This window comes from Lithobates pipiens, unplaced genomic scaffold (genome assembly GCF_037356315.1).
Source record: "Lithobates pipiens isolate NorthernLeopardFrog02 unplaced genomic scaffold, aLitPip1_a1.2 Scaffold_13, whole genome shotgun sequence".
NCBI classification, from domain to species: domain Eukaryota; kingdom Metazoa; phylum Chordata; class Amphibia; order Anura; family Ranidae; genus Lithobates; species Lithobates pipiens.
Genome location: NW_027507718.1, coordinates 32,993,839 through 33,014,351, shown reverse-complemented (window position 1 = coordinate 33,014,351; position 20,513 = coordinate 32,993,839). Strand labels below are relative to the sequence as shown.

Genomic DNA, 20,513 nt, shown 5'->3' with positions numbered 1-20,513 from the left:
TGTGCTTTGTTCATATTTCATGTCTAAGATTTACAACCACTTTAACCGGTTCCCGACCAGCGCACGCCGATGTACGTCGGCAGAATGGCACGGGCAGACATATTGGCATACAGGTACGTCCAATCTTCAATGCCGCCCTGCCATCGCGAGCGCGCCGCCAGTCAGGACCCGCAAACTCGATCGCCGCGGGCATACCCGCGATCGTCTCACGGGACGGCTGAATGGAGAAGTGCCGTTGTAAACAGGATTTCTCCATTCTGCCTAGCAACTAGTGACGCTGATCTCTGCTCCATTTGATTGGAGCAGAGATCAGTGTTCACTAAATGAAAGCCCAACCCCCCCCCACAGTTGGTAACACACCCCTAGGAACACTTAACCCCTACACTGCCACCCACTGCTTAACCCCTTCACTGCCAGTGTCATTTACACAGGAATCACTGCATTTATATAGCAATGATTACTGTATAAATGACAATGGTCCCAAAAATGTGTCAAAAATGTCCGATGTGTCCGCTATAATGTCACAGTCACAATAAAAATCGCTGATCGCCGCCATTACTAGTAAAAAAAAAATAATAATAAAAAATTATTAATGAAAATGCCATAAAACTATCCCTATTTTGTAAACGCTATAACTTTTGCGCAAACCAATCAATAATCGCTTATTGCGATTTTTTTAACCAAAAATATGTAGAAGAATATGTATCGGCCTAAACTGAGGGAAAAAAATGTTTTTTTATATATTTTTGGGGGATATTTATTATAACAAAAAGTAAAAAATAATGCGTTTTTTTCAAAATTGTCGCTCTATTTTTGTTTATAGCGCAAAAAATAAAAACCACAGAGGTGATGAAATACCACCAAAAGAAAGCTCTATTTGTGGGAAAAAAAAGGACGTCAATTTTGTTTAAGAGCCACGTCGCACGACCGCGCAATTGTCAGTTAAAGCGATGCAGTGCCAAATCGCAAAAAGTGGTCTGGTCTTTGACCAGCAAAATGGTCCGGTCTGTAAGTGGTTAAAGAGTGACTTTACCAAATGTTCTATTCTATCAAATGTTAGCAGCAGACCATATGGGAAAGGTAATATTTTGCTTCTTTCACTATAAACCTTCCTTCCTCATAAAAGCCATTGAGAGAGATTTGCTTTAAAGGAGTTCCTGATACAACTGGTAAATGTGCAATTTATAGAGGAAGTAAACCATGACGGATTTTACTTCCTCTTTTTTTCCCTGCAAAGTAAAAGCATAATGGGCTAGTATAGATTGCATACAAGCCCATTATGTGCCACTTACCTGCAAATGAAGCCCACCTTGTCCCCACTGGTGGCCGCATCCATCCTAACCCCTCTTCCTTCCAAGGCCATGGACTCCGACTCTGTGACTGGTCGGAGCCACATGACGTCACTCCAGTGCACATGCAGTCACGGCACAGGCCCTTTAGAAACGACACGAGCATATATGGTAAATATCTCCTAAACCAGGCAGGTTTAGGAGATATTTCCAGTACCTACAGGTAAGCCTTATTATAGGCTTATCTGTAGGTAAAAGTGGTGTAACTATTTTTACAACCACTTTAAAAATTATATGACATGGCTGTCGAAAAGTATTTGGTGTTCTTCTATAGTGTACTGTATACCCAAGCATTACCCAATTGTACCCTCAGACCACCCTCTGCCCTTCATGTCTCAGAAATAACACAGGATTTAAACCCAAAAGCAAAAATGTATTATATTGCAGCTTACTAGTTCTTAGATATGGTGGCTACATTTGTTTTCTTTCCTTTATCTTCCCCTGGTGATCCAGCCAGTAAGTCTGTTGTTTTGCAACAGAGCAAGCTATTCTGCAGAAGTAGCAGTTAGAGCGTTGAGACAAAACAGTTACCTCTGACAGAGGTGCTTACAATGACCAGCTTTTATTTCTTTCTGTAAAACTATTATCCCAAAACTTAAAAACTGTTCTAACTGACTATAAAGTGTTAGCTACAGTTGGGTTTCAATTTGATTTCAAATTAGTGTATTTAAGTTTCAAATTAGTGTATTTAAATCTGCTAGTACATCTAACACTCCCTTCCCCTGGCCTTTATTGGCAGGTGACCTAGTACTAAACTCTACCACTACAGGGATGCTGATGTGATTAAAGTGTAACTGAACCCAAAACCAAAAATTTTATATATTTCAGTTTACTAGTCTTTGGTATGGTAGCTGCTTTCATTTATTCAAACTATATAATCCTGCAATAACACACTTCCTGTCCCGGTGTGGCTACATCATTCCTCCATTGTATATATAAAGGGAGCCAGTGTTGTCACCCTAGGCTGCTCCCCTGATATAGAGTACAAACATGTCTGTATTTCCTAATCTCTATTATATGGGGGACAGGACAATCAGTATTTTACAGAAGATAGGAAGGAAGATATTCCTCTGTGCAGCTCACAGGGAAGTGACACGGACATGGCATGTCTGGCAAGAATAACAGGTATATTCTGTATTTGCTGAAAATGTTCGTAGCTTGAAAAAAAAAAAAAAAAAAAAACGAAGACAGCCATCATATCTAAGGACGGTAAGCTGCAATATATTAAATTTTTGTTGTTGGGTTTAGTTATCCTTTAGGTTTGAATCACACCTATGCAGTTTGCCTTTGCTCCATTTCTGACATGCGTTTTTTACACATGTTTTTTGATGCATTTTGCCTTTTGTTTTTTTTTTGCCAACTGCTTAGGCAGATTAAAAAGCGCAAAACGTGGCAAGATTGCGATGAAAACGCACTACATGCTTTTCTCCGTTAAAGTCTATTGATCCACAAGCACACCGTTTTGCATTTAAAAAAGTCCCTGACCCCTTCCAAAAATGCAGCGGCTGAAAAAAGCATAGATGTGAACGTGTCCCAAAGGTAACCATGTTTCTGCAAAAAGCACTAAAAAAAAAACGCATAGGTGTGATCCAGGCCTGAAAGGGCCATAGGCAGAAAATCCAGTTTACACGACCTTCGAGAGGCAGATTTTATCTGTCTGTATTATGGAATATGCTATGCAATCTCTCCTTTTGTCCTTTAATAGTATTTAAAAGGAACCATCATGCTTATGACAGGATAATTCAATCCTATTTTCAATAGAAATGGTTTATCAGAGGGATTCTGTTTCAGCACATTGCTATAATGTGATCTGTTTTATTGCCTCAAACCCTTCTTTGCATGTCAGAATTTCATACAATGAGCTCCTGATAAAAGTATTACTACCTGTACATTGACATACATCTCTGGCAGACCCTGTGTATAGAGAATATAATTCATTCAATGACTTCCCTTCTGTTATCAGCTGTAACATGCCACATAGAATGTCAAATGACAGCATATCTATTCACAGAACAAGAGTTTGTTCTGCAATAACGTGAACCTAGAATTTAAATTCACAGGGGTTGTGGCCTGATAGGCACACTATTGCACGTTTGGCGGACGTGTCCTTAGGACCGCAGCTTTTGGATGAGGGTTCACTCATTTATTTTTTCAGTCACAATGGTTAATATTTTTAAAGACGCAAGCAGGGGCGGACTGAATATTAAGCCACCCGGGCACTGCCCGAGGGCCCTGGGCCACTAGGAGGCCCCATCAGGGTTACCAGCCTCAGTAAAACCAGGGACAGTATATAAAAATCTGTGTTTTTTTTTTTTACATCTGTCTCTGAAATGTCCCTTACCGACATCCTTTTGGTCTAAAAATCCCAAGATTAAAGCTGCACCACCTCTCCAGTACCTTCTCAGCCAATAGAAACATATCTGTGTATATTGTGTGTAAATGTATGTGTAAACTGTGTGATTGTATACTGTGTGTGTTTGTGTATACTGTGTGGCCCCATAATCTCTGATTGCCTGGGGGCCCCATAATCTCCTATTGACCGGGGGCCCCATGAGTTGTCAGTCCGCCCCTGGATGCAAGCATAACCTTACTAAATAAGCGTGTTGAAAATGTTCCAGGACATATCCATACCTTAATTTACTTCATGTTTCTAGCGGCAAAAATTGGTATAGCCACAGAGTGGAAAAGCCCTGTAGAAGACATTGCATTAGTGAAAAGGAAACTTACGTGGATCATTAAACGAAAAAAAAAAAAAAACATAAGTGTCCTATGAGACAAACAATCCACTTTTGATAAAATATGGTTTCCTTGGTTAGCCTACCTGCAGGTTCCGAATGAACGCGGCTTATATTGTATGGAGGACGGAAGCACTTCTTTCTTTATTCTTTTTAATATCCTTAAATTTTCTATTGTTCTTTTGATTTTTGCCAGTCTTGGCTTCATGCTCTAGCAGCTCTTCTGTTCTTTTCTTAACAGAGCTGCTCATGTTTACAGTTGGGGAGTTTGAGTTCCTTATGTGGGATTGTTTTATTGTACGATAACGGGAAATACTCAGGAAGCTATACTCACTGGATTAAAGTGGTTGTATAGCCTTTTTTGGGACTTTTACCTACAGGAGAGCCTAAGATAAGGCTTACCTGTAGGTAAAAAAATATCTGCATGCACACAGGGGATTCCCGGCTGAAAGCCCTGCAGACTACGGACCCTGCCGGGAAGAAATCTCCCACGTGCATGCGCGGGAGTGACGATATTGTGGCTCCGGCCACTCACAGCGCAGGAGCCGCGATACCCGTAAGAAACGCTGAGGGAGCATGTCAGCTCCCTTGGCGTGGATCGGACCAGATGTCAGGGCCTCGTTCTAAGGTAAGTATTTCATAATGAGCTAGTATGTGGTGCATACTAGCTCATTATGCCTTTTCTTTTGCAGGTATAAAAAAAAAACAAAAAAAACACATCAGCGGGTTTACTCCCGCTTTAAGGCTTTTCTACTTTGCAGGCCTCCTCATACTGATTACACATCGGTGTGGTGTTGACTTCCAGATCCTTATGACTTGTTGCTTTGTATTCTGTTTTTAACAGTAGCTGTCTTGACGGCCATCTCCCAATGTTAACAAAGTTTGTGCTATATGGAGTTCGAATATACACCTATGGCCTTATGAAGGACTAAACCTAACTACCAAGATCTTCTCTGGTTTGTCCTTTTGGTATATTTGTGCCTCTCACCTCCACTTACCCTGTTTTCCCCCCGAAAATAAGACCTAGCATGATTGTCGGTGATGGCTGCAATATAAGCCCTACCCTGTTTACCCCGAAAATAAGCCCTACCATGAAAATAAGACCTACAAGGACTTTGACTAGGGCTTATTTGGGGGGTAGGGCTTATATCGCAGCCATCACCGACAATCACGCTAGGTCTTATTTTCGGGGAAACAGGGTATGTGTCATTCTTGTTTTATGTACATTGCACGCAAGGATTGTTTGCTTCTCTGGAAAGTGATCACTTACTGATCACTTACTTTTTGTTCTTTTCAAAAAATAATAATAAAAAATGACTGAAACAGAAATTCAAAACTCCTATGAATCAGTAGCGTCCATATTAGCATTACCAGATATCATTAATTCAAGCAAAAAAGGGAACTCATTCTAGCCATGAAATCTTCTGACTGAGTTCCCTCAGATGACCCAAACCTAGGCATCTAATCACATGGTCTCTGCCCACCAGGCGGATGTAGATATTTGGCCTCATTAGAGACAACAGAAGGTCTATTGTTTTTCATGACATAACAGGATCAGCTAGTCAAACTATTGACATTACTTCTATGTTTTACAATGATAAAAAAATTAGTGAGCTTGTACAGTAGAAGGAGCGTTTGGGGATTTTTTAAATTTACAGTTTGGCGAACACAGACATAATTCCAAACTGGTCAATGAAAATGTCAGTTGAAGTTACTCAGATTAGGATTTACAATAACTGAGATAAAAAAAAATTGACACTTGCCCAGAGCCACTAGTCAGATTTAATTTTTTCAGTCCAGGTAATAGAATGGGAGGTTTAACCTAATTGGCTATTTTATTGAGACTATCAAAGTTCTACAGTATATCATTGCAGAACATTCTGGAAAAAACTATTAGGATGTGAAATGAAATATACACTATATTATTAAAAGTATTGTGACGCCTGCCTTTACACGTGTATAAACTTTAATGCCATCCCTTTTTTAGTCCATAGGGTTCAATATTGAGTTGGCCCACCCTTTGTAGCTATAATAGCTTCAGCTCTTCTGGGAAGGCTGTCCACATGGTTTAGGAGTGTCTATGGGAATGTTTGATCGTTCTTCCAGAAACGCATTTGTGAGATCAAGCACTGATGTTGGATAAGAGGGCCTGGCCTACAGTCTCCGCTATAACTCATCCCAAAGGTGTTCTATCGGGTTGAGGTCAGGACTCTAATCCATTTCTTTATTGACCTTGCTGGTCAATAAAGACCAGCAAGGTCAATAAAGACATGCACTGGTCCAAATAATTTGGTGGAGGGGGATTATGGTGAAGGGTTGTTTTTCCTGGGTTGGGCTTGGCCCTTTAGCTGCAGTGAAAGGAACTCTTAAGGTGTCAAGACATTTTGGACAATTTCATGCTCCCAACTTTGTGTGAACAGTTTGGGGATGGCCCCTTCCTGTTCCAACATAATTGCGCACTGGTTCACAAAGCACTCAACCTCAACCTGATAGGACACCAAGATGAATTTGAGCAGAGACTGTGAGCCAGGCCTTATCATCCAACATTAGTGCTTGACCTCACAAATGCACTTCTGGAAGAATGGTTAAATATTCTCATACACACTCCTAAACCTTGTGGACAGCTTTTCCAGAAGAGTTGAAGCTGTTATAGCTGCAAAGGGTGGGCCAACTCAGTATTTAACCCTACAGACTAAGACTGGGGTGCCATTAAAGTTTATGTGCGTGTAAAGGCAGGGGCCCCAATGCTTTTGGTAATATAGTGTATCTATCTAAATCAGTAAAAACAGACACAAATCAGTTACTTGTTTAAAAAACAACTCTTTAGAGAGATAAGAGAGAGTAAAAACAGTATTAGTAGCACACATTTATTATACTGCAGCTGAACTTACCAATTTTTAGATGTAAAAGTTGTAATTTTTTTTATTTTTTTTATTTTTACCTGGTTATCTAGGCCAGGGGTCTCCAAACTTTCTAAATAAATGGCCAGTTTGTTGGAAGAGCAACAGCATAGTTACTTATAAACTGACAATACTGTATGCATTATACCTATCTATGCAGCAGGGGGCGATGCAGTGTTATAGTGTGTTACCTGTGGTAATGAAATGAGAGGAAGTGTTTGCTTTCCTCACTGTGTTTTTGTGTGTTTCTGTTTCCGTTCCATGATAAAGACATGCTGTAAAAGATATGTTCTGCTAATCCTCCATAAAAGCAAAGCTATTGCTGCAAACAAGGAGCTTCGACTGCATGATTTCAATACTGTGCACAACACAGTTTACTGTCCTTCAGACTTAAGAGGGGGCCAGACTGTGGGCATTGGGAGTAGAAAAGGTCCCAATATCTGTGGGAATAAGCAGTGCCCCATCATTGGTGTCATGGGAAGCAATTGTGCCCCATTGTTGGATGTCATTGGGAGAAATTGTGCACCTTCATTGGTGTCAGTGGGGGGAATTATGCCCCATTGTTGGTATCAGTAGATGAAATTAGTTCCCCAAGGGCTGGATAAAAGCGAGCAAAAGGCCACATCTGTCCCCCGTGCCTCAGTTTGGAGACTACTGATCTAGGCAGTAAGTCTGTTGGTTTTCAACAAAACAAGCTGTCCTGCAGATGTAGCAGCTAAGAGGTTGAGACAAACCATTTACCACTGTCAGGGGAGCTTACAATGATACTTTTTGATTAATTTATGTAAAACCTTTATCCCAAAAGGGAGAAAAACTATAGCTGTGAATGCATACAAAGTGTTAGGTGGTCCAGCTTCAATTTGTTTAGTACTCTAAAGTACTTTAAAGTACTTTAAAGTAGCTTCAATTTGTTTAGTACTCTAAAGTACATTAGTACTCTACTCTAAACTCTAAATCTACTAGTGCATATAACACTCCCCCCCCCCCCCCCCCCAGACTGACAATGATGCTGTCCAAAGGTGTCCCTGTTGCTCCTTCATCCAGAGTGGAGGCAGTTTAATACAGGAGGTGTGTTACTGGCTGTGTCTGGACAGCAAGTGACAGGAAACCTCTCCAATATGTACACATATGGCCATAAAACCTGACACAGACACTTACCCTTCATTTTAAATATACAGAGTAGGCACATCACATACCAAGCATGCTTTTACATTATGGTTGTACTCGGCATATAAACACGATCATGCAATAGGTACAAAAATCCAAGTAGGCCATGTCACATCAAGCAAAGGTTTATTGCCTGATGTGATATGACACAATTGGATATCCTATATCCTATTGTATAATTGTGCCTATATACTGAATACAAATTTATTGCATAAGCATTCTTGTTATGTGGTGTGCTTACTGTATATTTAAAATAATTGTACTAGCAGGTCGATACACTGAGGAGGGGCTTAGGCACCCTAAAATGTTTTATTGCTGGTTGCAAATGACAAATTACAAACTCCTACCCTTTCCGATACTGCGCACAACAAAATAAAACGTTTTAGGTGGAGGTTTAGCTTTAAAAGGTCAGTCCACTAAAATCCATCTAAAGTTGCAGATGTAAAATTTTGCGAACAAGTAAATGTTCTCCTTCACTGATGTGCGCTGATGGGCACTGATAGGCACTGATGACGCTACATTGATGGGCACTGGTAGGCACCGATGAAGCTGCAATAGGGACTGATGAGGCAACACTGGTGGGCACTGATGAGGCGGCGCTGGTGGGCACTGATGAGGAGGCACTGATGAGCCTGTGCTGATTGGTGGGGCTTCTCCCAGGATTGCTTGGTGTCAGCATATACTGTCAAAAGTGGCTCATGCAGATAGCAGAGAAATAACACAGCAGACAAAAATTACCCTAGGTTCTATATTAGGATATGCTTTTTTCATTTTTCATTTCAGGGGTTTACAACTACTTTAACATGTCATTTTAAGTGCTAATGTGTGTTGCACGAAGGCAGTCTATTTAAATGAATAGGCTACCAATGCAACCAGAACTGAAAAAAAGAATCACGTCAATGGGAATTTTTTTTCAATACAGTGTTACAGTGCTTTGTGGTGTGCTACACTGCCTTAGTGCACTGGGGTACCATTCAAAACCAATAGAAGCTCAACATACTAACATACACAATATTTTGGCCCTCTGGCAATTCCTAAAAAGCTAAATATTTTTTCATGAACTGACTACAACTCGAGTCCCAGAGTTTTCTCTCTTAATCCTCTTAAGTCCCAGAGTGTTTTTTCATTTCCAAGATATCTCAGGTGCACACCTTAAAGCCCAATTTTTTTTATTCCCATGCAGTGGTGCTGTGCCTTTAGTGCATTGGTTAACTGCTTGTTTTGTCTAGGGGTGAACACAGAGCCTATACTCACCCGATCTTTTGATACTCCAGAAAACAACGACCCCCACGTCCAGCGATGGACTGTTCCTAACGCCTTCACGTCCAGAGCCGGTCTGTGGGTATGATAATGTCAGGAGCAGTCCACTGCACAAGACCACTGGCCCCTGGGGAGGACAGGAGCTGAAGACTGAAGAAACCGGTCATGTGCTGTGAGGTTTAGAGGATTAGGTGAGTATATCTCGGCATTCTGAACCCTTATGCCGTGTACACACGAGCGGAAATTCTGACAGAAAAAGTCAGACAGGAGCTTTTCATTGTATATTCTGATCGCGTGTATGCCCCATCAGACATTTTACGTCGAAAATTCTGACCGACCTACAAAGAGAACATGTTCTAAATATTTCAGACGGAAAAAATTCCTATCGGGAAAACCGCTTGTCTGTATGCTGTTCCGACGTACCAAAAACACATGCTCTGAAGCAAGTACGAGATGGAAGCTATTGGCTTCTGGCTATTGAACTTCCTTTTTCTAGCCCCTTCGTACGTGCCGTACGTGTTGTATGTCACCACATTCTTGACGGTCGGACTTTGGTGTGACCGTGTGTATGCAAGACCGCTTGAGCGGAATTCTGTCGGAGAAACCTTCAGCGTTTAATTCCGATGGAAAAGACGCTCGTGTGTACACGGCATTAGACAAAGAAGAGCAATTACCCCACTGCACAGCCTCACTGCATGGGCAAAAATGCCTAAAGTTCACTTATGCTTATGCTGCGTACACACAATCGGACATTCTGACAACAAAATCCATTGGTTTTTTCAGACGGATGTTGGCTCAAACTTGTCTTGCATACACACGGTCACACAATGTTGTCGGAAATTCCAAACGTCAAGAACGCGGTGACGTACAACACGTACAACGAAAAGAAAATTGAAGTTCAATAGCCAGCGCGGCTCTTCTGCTTGAGTCTGAGCATGCGTAGAACTTTGTGCTTCTGAATTGTGTACACACAATTCCGACAACGGATTTTGTTGTCGGAAAATTTGAGATCCAGATCTCAAATTTTGTGTGTCGGAAATTCCAATGGAAAATGTCCGATGGAGCCTACACATGGTCAGAATTTGTGTGTACGCGGCATTAGTCTGTAGGGTCCAGCATCAGTGCCTGACCTCACAAATGTGCTTCTGGACGAATGGTTAAACATTCCCATAGACACACTCCTAAACCTCGTGGACAGCCTTCTCAGAAGAGTTGAAGCTGTTATAGCTGCAAAGGTTGGGCCAACTCAATATTGAACCCTACGGACTAAGGCTGGGATGCCATTAAAGTTCATGTGCATGTAAAGGCAGGTGCCCCAATACCTTTGGTAATATAGTGTACGTTGGACTAAACAAATACTAAAAGTTTTTTTTTGCCCATGCAGTGAGGCTGTGTGTAAATCAGGTGTCCCAATATTTATGGAATTATAATGTATTATATGTACTTTTTAGACAGATAGGATTTTATTTGAAATCAAAATGATATACATATACTTTTAGTTACTTGTTTTGTAAAAAAAAATGTAAAAAAAAATAGAGGCATTATATACACACACTTTGTATATTTAACCCAAAATATAAGCCTCAGTGTCGGTGTTGTGTCTAATACTGTCCCCCATCGGATAGTGTCCGCCCCATACTGCTTACCTGAGTCCAGGTTCAAGCCCCAGCATCCAAGTGGACATAGCGTTAGTATAAAAAATTGCCGAGCGCAGCGAGGCCATGTCCGAAGTGTGGTAAGCAAAGCAAGCCCGCGAGGGGGGATGTTACTAAGTGCTACCGTATGTCCACTTGGATGGTGGGGCTTCAACCTGGACTCTGTGCGTTCATCTTCAGTGACTTTCAGAGTCTCCTTGTCCTCCGTACTGCGCAAGCGCTGCGCCTGCGCAGTACGGGGCAGATACTATCCAATGGGGGGACAGTTTTTGGCAGAAACCAGATCACACAGAGACCTGTCAGGGGACTTGCAATGGAACCGTTCTAATAGGATCGACTCAAGACGCTCCGACTTAGAAAAAGGTTCCTGTACTACTTTGGGGCGACTTCGGAGCGGCTTGCATTGACTTTTATACAGAAGTCATTTTGCAAACCGTGCTGAAGTCAGGCTGTACGCGGTGGCTTCAGACTCGGACAACTTTTGAAACCACCCCTGTGTGAACCGGTACTCAAAGTCTGCTGATTAAAATTATATCACATTTTTTTTAATGCAACATAAAGCTCATAGTGAATGTTTGCATTTAACTTTAGAAGAGCTTCATTGCCCTTTCCATCTACATTGCAATGCATACACTAAAAATAAATGTTTTGTTTTTTTAATGGCGTTCACCACACAGGTGGCATGTGCCATGCATCACCACAACACGCTGCAGTACAGGTACATTCCTGCTACAGTAATAGTAAGTTGGGGTGCTATTCAAAATAACAGGCAATGCAACGCAGTTTCGGCAAGGCATAAACCTAAATGGCCTTTAACTGTTTGCAAATGTTCTGTAACTTATGGCCAGCTAACTGTGGTTAGACATATCACTGAACCAAGCTCAGTCATAAGTTCATTTGTTTTTTTCAGTTCAATATGGTGCCACTTTTGCTGTCATATGGTGTGCTTCTAAAGATGGATTAAAATTCCACTACGATAAATTCAATAAACTGGGATAAATACAGGAAAGGAAAATATCAAAAGATCCGCACTGAGAAGCAAATTCCATTGGATTGAGGTCTTGGTATTGGGGCCAATGATAATAATCGTATGACCTCGACCCTATCAGTTAAAGTCCACTTAAACTGCTGCGGCGGTCTCTTATTGTGGACCCGTAACACTTGGTAGATTGCTGACCTAAAAGATTTATCTAGGGATTAGTGACTTGGAGTTCTAGTCCGTACGGCGAAAGGCTTACAACATGATTGTAACTCCAGAGAATTTTCATTACGGCTTTATTTTAAGATCACTGGAATTATATAAGAGTGACGTTATAGACAACCTACTCTGCGCTATGCATCTTTTTCTTTTTTTTTTCCCCTCCCGGATATGTTTTTAAAACACGGCATTACGGTTAGTTTGTGTTATAGCCATCATGCATGGTTTAACTAGATCACAGCAGCTGCTTACAGATGTGAGATCAAAAGTCGCAGGCGCAGCGGTTTACCCAGTCACAACTTGATGCAGAGGTGGAGTGACAGAGGCAGCATGAGGTACAAGAAATATTTTACTATTCTAGAGGCTGCCATTGGCATCACCCCCCTGAATAAGAGGGAACTGCTTCCAGAAGGAAGACATGCAAATCTGTGGCAGTATTCAGGGTAAGGCAAGAAACAACCGGTCCTTTGAGGTTGTTCACTGTGTTTTCATCATTGAACATTGCACACACCTCACCGTCAACATTTCTCATGTATATAGCTATGTTTGTCTAATTGTGTACATAAGTGTTCTAGTTTGTTGGGAATAAATATTGTCTCACTTCTGTTAGTCGTTATTTGTGCAGGATTATATTCCTGCCCCCTCCCTAACTCATGTGCATTATAATGATTACATATTTGTAAGATATTAGTTTGATTGTACTGTAATAGCCTGAAATGCAATGGTGGATTTTCTAACATATAAGTGCTGCCTGTACAGTCAAATTAAAGCCATTAAAAACAATGCAGAGGTGCCATTTTTTAGGCTGGCCATTCATTATACAACTTTCTTGAACAATTTTTCTTTAGATTTGTGTGCAATCAGGCAGACCATTCCACTACATAGTTGAATGTAAATCTAAAAGAAAATTGTATAATATATGGCCAGCCTAATGCCCAGTTCACACGATCAGATAATCATACGACTTATCGTTCACATTTTGTTGCATAATACTAATGCCCCGTACACACGATCGTATTTTCTGACAACAAATGTTGGATGTGAGCTTGTTGGCGGAAAGTCCGACCGTGTCTATGGCCAACCAACATTTGTTGTCGGACTTTCCGCCAACAAATGTTGGCTAGCAGGTTCTCAAGTTTTCAGCCAACAAATTTTGTTGTCGGACTTTCCGATCGTGTGTACACAAGTCAGTCGCACAAAAGTCCGTGCATGCTTGGAATCAGTGCTCACCAAACACAACATTAGCAGAAGGAGCCCAATGGGTGGCGCATGACTATTGAACTTCCTTTTTATCAGCTCGCCGTACGGACTAGAACTCCAAGTCACTAATCCCTAGATAAATCTTTTAGGTCAGCAATCTACCAAGTGTTGCGGGTCCACAATAAGAGACCGCCGCAGCAGTTTAAGTGGACTTTAACTGATAGGGTCAAGGTTATACGATTATTATCATTGGCTCCAATACCAAGACCTCAATCCAATGGAATTTGCTTCTCAGTGCGGATCTTTTGATATTTCCTTTCCTGTATTTATCCCAGTTTATTGAATTTAACGTAGTGGAATTTGGCCATCATTTGTGTGACCGCATGTATGCAAGACAAGTTTGAGCCAACAACCGTCGAATAAAAATCACCGGTTTTGTTGTCGGAAAGTCCGATTGTGTGTACAGAGCATAATATTGAATTCAAGAGTGCATTTTGCGCTCTACTAAATGTACAATTTTTTTCGGACGATTCTGGAAAAGCTTCCTGTTTGCGTAGCTATGTATCGGAAGTGATGTCATATACATGTGACCCCTGTGTCTGCCACGCCTTTTGGCTATTTCCATTCGTATTGTAGAGGCATATTTGTGTATTGCTCTCCACACATTTCATTAACGCACGTTTTTTCGCTTGTTCTCTTAGCGAACGGAGAACTGTACTGATCTGTTGCTGTTGGTATGTTGGAGCATTTTCATGGTATGAATATTGCTTACATTCTCCCATCTCCTTCCAGGTTACTTTCGTGCTTCCGATCATGCGTGGTGTTTGTTTATACATTTTAGCGGATGCATACTGTACTGAATAAAGGATTACTGTCTGCTGGGCTATCATCCAAGAAAAGATTTTGTGTTTGTCCCTTCGGATATTGTTGGACGAACTGTTGCGATCGGCTGTCGAAAGCTGTGTACTAAAGATCAGACTATTGTACGCTCAATCCGAAAGCGTTTTTTATCATACGTCATTATCTGATCGTGTGCACGAGGCATTAGGCTGGACACACATTATACAATTTTCTTATTCAATTTCCTTTAGATTTACCTTCAACTATGTAATAGAAGGGCCTGTCTGATTGCATACAATTTGAAAGTGTTTAGGTTTGACCTCATATTATATGGTTTTGGTCAATCTAAAGTAAAATTGTATAATGTACGGTCAGCCTAAGGTTCCTTCTGATGGAATAATTAAAAGGAATCTAGTGTACTTAAAAAAAAACACCAACAAAAACTTCCCTTTGATTAAGAACATTATCTCAAAATGATTTGCATCAGAAAAGTGGTACTTCTGCTTATATTAGTCAACTGGCCAATCAAGTGTCTACTGTATCTCAATTAAAAAAAAGCTTTGTTCTGAAAAAGCACAAATTCTGTAAAAACTTATGTTGTATTAGATGTAGAGTCCAATTAAGGGCTCATTTGGTAATGCAACCCATTTATTTTGAATGGGCTGCCAATGCACCACAGTGTACCCAAAATCAGACCTGACCCCCCCTTTTTTTGTTATGTAATGAACAGCAACACGTTATTGTGTGTTGTGGTGCGCTACAACACAGGTGCATGTGGGTGCCATTCAAAACGAAAGGCACCAATGCAGATAACGAGCGTTATCATAACACAAAACTGGTATTCCGCACTTATTAATAATGACAACTAATATATATATATATATATATATATATATATATATATATATATATATATATATATATCCTTCTGCTCTATAAATGCATGTCCTGCACCCTGAACATTCTCCTTTGCCTTCATTCTTGCCAACTCCTCTCAGAATCCTTCTCCCTCCCCTCTACCCACTGCCATTTCTCTCTCTGGTCAATATCATTCTTTTCTATCAATGCCTACTCTACCTCTCTATGATCATTCTCCTCCACATCCCTCCATATCTTCTGTCATCTGTGGTCAAAGTCCACTGCCATTTCCTCCATACACATCTCTCAGACTGTGTATACATCATGACTCAATGTTGGGGCAAGAGATGTTTGTCCTTCCAGGCTCCTCCTCATCTTCTCTCATAGGACACATCAGTCAAGGAGGAGTCTAGTGGAAGCTTCCTGGCTCTGTTTGATAGGCTGTAAGGAATGATGCGGGTATCGGCGATTGAAGCAGGGCAGCGGCTGGAAGCCTGATGCTACCAACGTTACTGGTGCCTCTCCCTCCACTTTACACCAGCTGGGCCTGGAGCATGTTTCCTCTCTGCCCACCCCTTGTCCCGGCCTTGGGACATGCAGCTTGGTGGCCCCAGCCCACCGGGAAACTACCCAGGTTGCTCTATGGCCAGTCTGGGCCTGGGTACAACCAGCCCTCATATATTTAGAATAATGCCCTTAGTATTCTCCTTCAGCTTCATAGGCATGCATTTGTTAAGCAGTTCTAGTATGTGTTACACTGACTCTGAGATATGTCATTTTTTTTATAAATATTTTTATATTATTTTTATATAAAAAAATATTTAATCCCGTCTTTATATACAAAACAGAGAGCGACTATAATTAAATTAAATATAATTTATTTTCACTGTTATTCAACCATGGGAAAATGAAATTAGGGTATCACTCATTATTCACCACTTTCTTCACTCCTCATGTGTACATTTTTTTTAAATATTTTAGGCAAAGGACCACAGTATTACCCAGCGCATGTGAGTGGTACACAGACCCACGCTGGAAGGCTCCGCCAAAGCACGTGACTGGGCCAACACACAAGACATCTCGCAGCAGATTGCTTCACCAGGTATGAGCCATATCTACCTTTTGGCTTTTGAATTACTTTTAAGACCCTTGTATTTAAATTAATAAAATGACAATATTGGTACCACAATGCAATAGTCTCCCATGTCAGCAAATTTGAATTCTATGTAGTGTGTTTGGTGTAGAATAAGCTGCTCAAGTGCAAATTTCCTCTGATTTAATTTTAGTTCCAGTTTCCCTTTCAGGATGTTGGGCACCTAAATTACAGCGGCGGGGGTGTTTTTCTTTGAAGCAACTTATTAGAGCCAGAGGATCTAGTAGGCTTCAAAAAGGGTAGGCTTGTGGTGCAGAGCATTGCACCAGGAGCCCATTCAGGTGTTACAACAGCGAATGAATATTCGCTGTTGCAACACTGATCCTCCTCTCGGCCAATCGGGAAGAGGGTCTGATACCCATCACCCAATTGGCTGAAAGGACAGGCAATCCTATTTGACACCTAGAAGGAGGGGAGGAGACGCACTGCGGAAGCGAGGAGTAGAAGACACAGGAGCCACTACCCGATGCCCCGATGCCTGCCACAGTCTGATGTCCGCCGCTGCCCAATGCCCATCGCCTAGATGAGGTATGTGGACCAACCGGCAGACAGCGAGTGGGGGGTGGGCTTTGAGGTGCCGTGGGGGGTGGTTGTTTGCTGCCTCTTCCAACAAAAAAACCACGAGCCACCTGCTTCTCAGGGCACTTTCCTTGCACATCCTTCTTCTACTTTTATCCATTAACTATCTTGAGTATGCCCCCTTTTTTGCCGTACCGTTCAGCTGACCAGGGCACACCCCAGGTCTGTGTTTCGTGGTGAGTCTTGTGGCGTCTTTATGTGGTTCTGTGTTTGTCTCAGTTCAAGGAAGTCTGATCATGAATACTTTTTTGTTACATACAGTAAAAATATAAATACTTCTAAAATTGTGTCTGTTTGCTAATCTTGAACTATCATTTGCCAAATCAAATTAGTCAATAAATGTGTTCATTTAGGACCTAATCTAAAGGTGGATATGGTCTAGGGCACACATTTCATGTACTGAACAATATAAACTGGGTTGAATAGACATGGAAAACATGGTTCTCTGTACTTGTTCAAGTCATTGTGACCTTTCCCACCTTATCTGCCCCCTGCTAGTGGGACGTGCAGAATGCCAGGCTCATGCCAAGTTCAAGCCTTTATGTGCCTTCCAGCAGTTACCACTTTGCAAAATATAGTGTATTTTCAGTAAGTTAACATTTTTCATTAATATAATTTCTAAAATCCTGCTGAATGTTGCTAAAAGCTTTTGTAATGTTACAGTCAACATCCCCATTAAACGAAAAGTTTACGATTGAGTTCCCCCATTCCCTCCTACCTTGTACAGTATACTCATATCTGAGATTTAGCAAAGAGCAGCTTCCCACTGCCTGGCTCTCTGACACCCTGGGTAGTGTTTACATTCATTTTTTCTGCCAACACATGTGCTGCAGTGTGTAGGCCCTACAGAGTAAATGGGAGAGCCAAGGCCCCCAGACTAGAGTGGAAGGACGATTTAAAGTGAACCAGTGGGAACTATCAAGATACTTAAACTGGCCATACATTATACAATTTTCTTGTTCAATTTTCTTTAGATTTACCTTCAACTATGTAGCGCAAGGGCTTCCCTGATTGCATACGAATTGAAAGTGTTTAGGTTTCACCTCATATTGTATGGTTTTGTTAAATCTAAAGGAAAATTGTACAAGAAAATTGTATAATGTATAGCCAGCCTAACATAACAATACTTACAAAAAGATGACAGTATTATTTGTTAGCACATATAACTTTTATTAGCCATTAACACCTCCCATTGCCCCAATTAACAGACTGTTTGCACAGCCATAAGCACACACTCCATGTGACAATGCCTGGGTCTTATATGCTGCCCATGCACCAGTGTATCATATATTGTTTAAATTATTTGAGTAAACAGTATGTGCTAACAGCTTATGCTGTCGGCCATCTGCCAAAACAGTTATTTTAGAAACTTGTCCTCGCTGAGAGGAAAGATAAATATCCAATACTCCACGTAAGTGGAGTATAGGACTCCTGAACGACAGTGATGGTGCTTAGTGATTGGCCAGTCTAGCTTCCAGTGCTGTTACATGAAAACTGAGAGCATCTTTGGGGGAAGGAATGTGTGGTCCTTTGGGGGCCATCATTAAAGTGAATTTGTTGCTTAGCCCTGCATAGCAAAAACAGCTTCTCCTTATGGACCCATGCATATTTTTGAGGATTCTGGTTTTAAAATTTGGGCGATAGGTAGAGAGAGAGAGAGAGAGAGAGAGATAGATAGATAGATAGATAGATAGATAGATAGATAGCATCCGGAGGAAACTGTTAAACCAGGGTCATGGTTTCAGCTGGCGAACTTCTTTCATGTAAAAGTGATCCCTTAATTTTTACTTAAAAGTGATCACTTTTATAGGGCTCGGAAAGGGATACCCCCTCCCACCCCCTCCCGTCATCGTTCCTGGGCTCTCCTGTCCCATCGGGGAGCCCTAGACTGCTGCAAGTGGTCAAGTCAGCTGAGAACTGCTCCCTTTCCTTTCCTCTGTAACAAATGGAGCTAGAAACTACATGTATTACATCACTTCTGGTTTTGGCTCCCTGTATGCTGGTTGTTACTAGCCATCCAGACAGCTGATCAAACTCATCTGTGTTTGATCAGCTGCCTTGGAGGGCAGAGGAGAGATCAGGGATCTAAATGACCCCAGATCTCTCAATAAAAAAAGAGTACCTGTCGCTGCTCAAGCTATCAGAAGGGATGTTGTTCATCCCTTGTAATAGCAATTAAGTTAAATAAAATATAAATAAAAAAAGATAAAGTGTAAAAAATAAAATAATAATAAAATGTAAAAAAACATAAAGTGCCCCCAACCCCCATGTTCACAGACAAATGCAAATGTGCACTTAGGTCCTGCATGCATATTTAAATAGTAACCACACAAATGAGGTATTGCCAAGAACGACAGAGGGAGAGCATCAATTCTAGCCCCAGATTTCATGTTTAACTCTGAACTTGTAACCTGTAAAGGCTTTAAAGGCGCCACCCATGGGGATTTTAAGGTAGTTCATGCCATGCAAAACTTTAATGCTTGATGTGTTTAGTATCTATTTATGTGGAGCAACGTAATCTTTTATATTATTATTATATTTTACCCAAATATTATTAGGTATTATTATGTGTTTTTTGCACTAAAATGCACTTATAGTAAGTGTATTTTTTCTGAAATTTTGCATTTTGATAAATGGCTGCACAAATATCGTGCGACATAAAAAAAATGCAACATTCGCTATTTTATTCTCCACAGACTTTACTTTCAGAAAATATATAATGCTTGGGGGTTCTAAGTAATTTTCTGACAAAAAAAAATGCAAAAGTGTTAAACATATTATATACATACACACATATACATACATAATATATATATATATATATATATCTATATATATATATATATATATATATACCGTATTTTTCGGACTATAAGGCGCACGTAAAAGCCTAAATTTTCTCCCAAAAACGACCGTGCGCCTTATAGTCCGGTGCGCCTTATATATGACCTGTTGACATCGCTGGAGTTCTTTGTTAACAGTATCTGTCATCTTGACGTAAACCTTCGGACTATAAGGCGCACGTAAAAGCCTAAATTTTCTCCCAAAATCGACCGTGCGCCTTATAGTCCGATGCGCTTTATATATATGGAAATATCCATTTTATCAGCCGGTCGTTGCTAGTGCGCCTTATAATCCGGTGCGCCTTATAGTCCGATGCGCCTTATATATGGAAATATCCATTTTATCAGCCGGTCGTTGCTAGTGCGCCTTATAATCCGGTGCGCCTTATAGTCCGAAAAATACGGTATATATATATATATATACATACACACACACACACACACACACACACACACACACACACTATATTACCAAAAGTATTGGGACTCCTGCCTTTACACACATCAACTTAAATGGCGTCCCATTCTTAGTCCATAGGGTTCAATTGAGTTAGCCCACCCTTTGCAGCTATAACAGCTTCAACTCTTCTGGGAAGGCTGTCCACAAGGTTTAGGAGTGTGTCTATCGGAATGTTTGACCATTCTTCCAGAAGCGCATTTGTGAGCTCAGGCACTGATGAGGAATAGAAGGCCTGGCTCGCAGTCTCCGCTCTAATTCATCCCAAAGATATTCTATTGGGTTGAAGTCAGGATTCTGTGCAGGCCAGTCAAGTTCC

General features: G+C 41.0%; 1 protein-coding gene across 2 annotated transcripts in view; it reads left to right on the top strand.

Annotated features, from left to right (window-relative positions):
• TJP2 (tight junction protein 2) overlaps window positions 1–20,513 on the top strand; it is a 165,186-nt gene that overhangs the window by 18,280 nt on the left and 126,393 nt on the right. Inside the window, exons 1-2 of one of the 2 annotated variants that reach the window (XM_077474970.1) lie at window positions 12,685–12,707; window positions 16,144–16,264. The gene's annotated coding sequence lies outside the window, so the exon portion shown is untranslated. Of the gene's footprint in view, window positions 1–12,684; window positions 12,708–16,143; window positions 16,265–20,513 lie in introns of those variants that run through there. The other variant, XM_077474973.1, reaches the window with a different exon arrangement.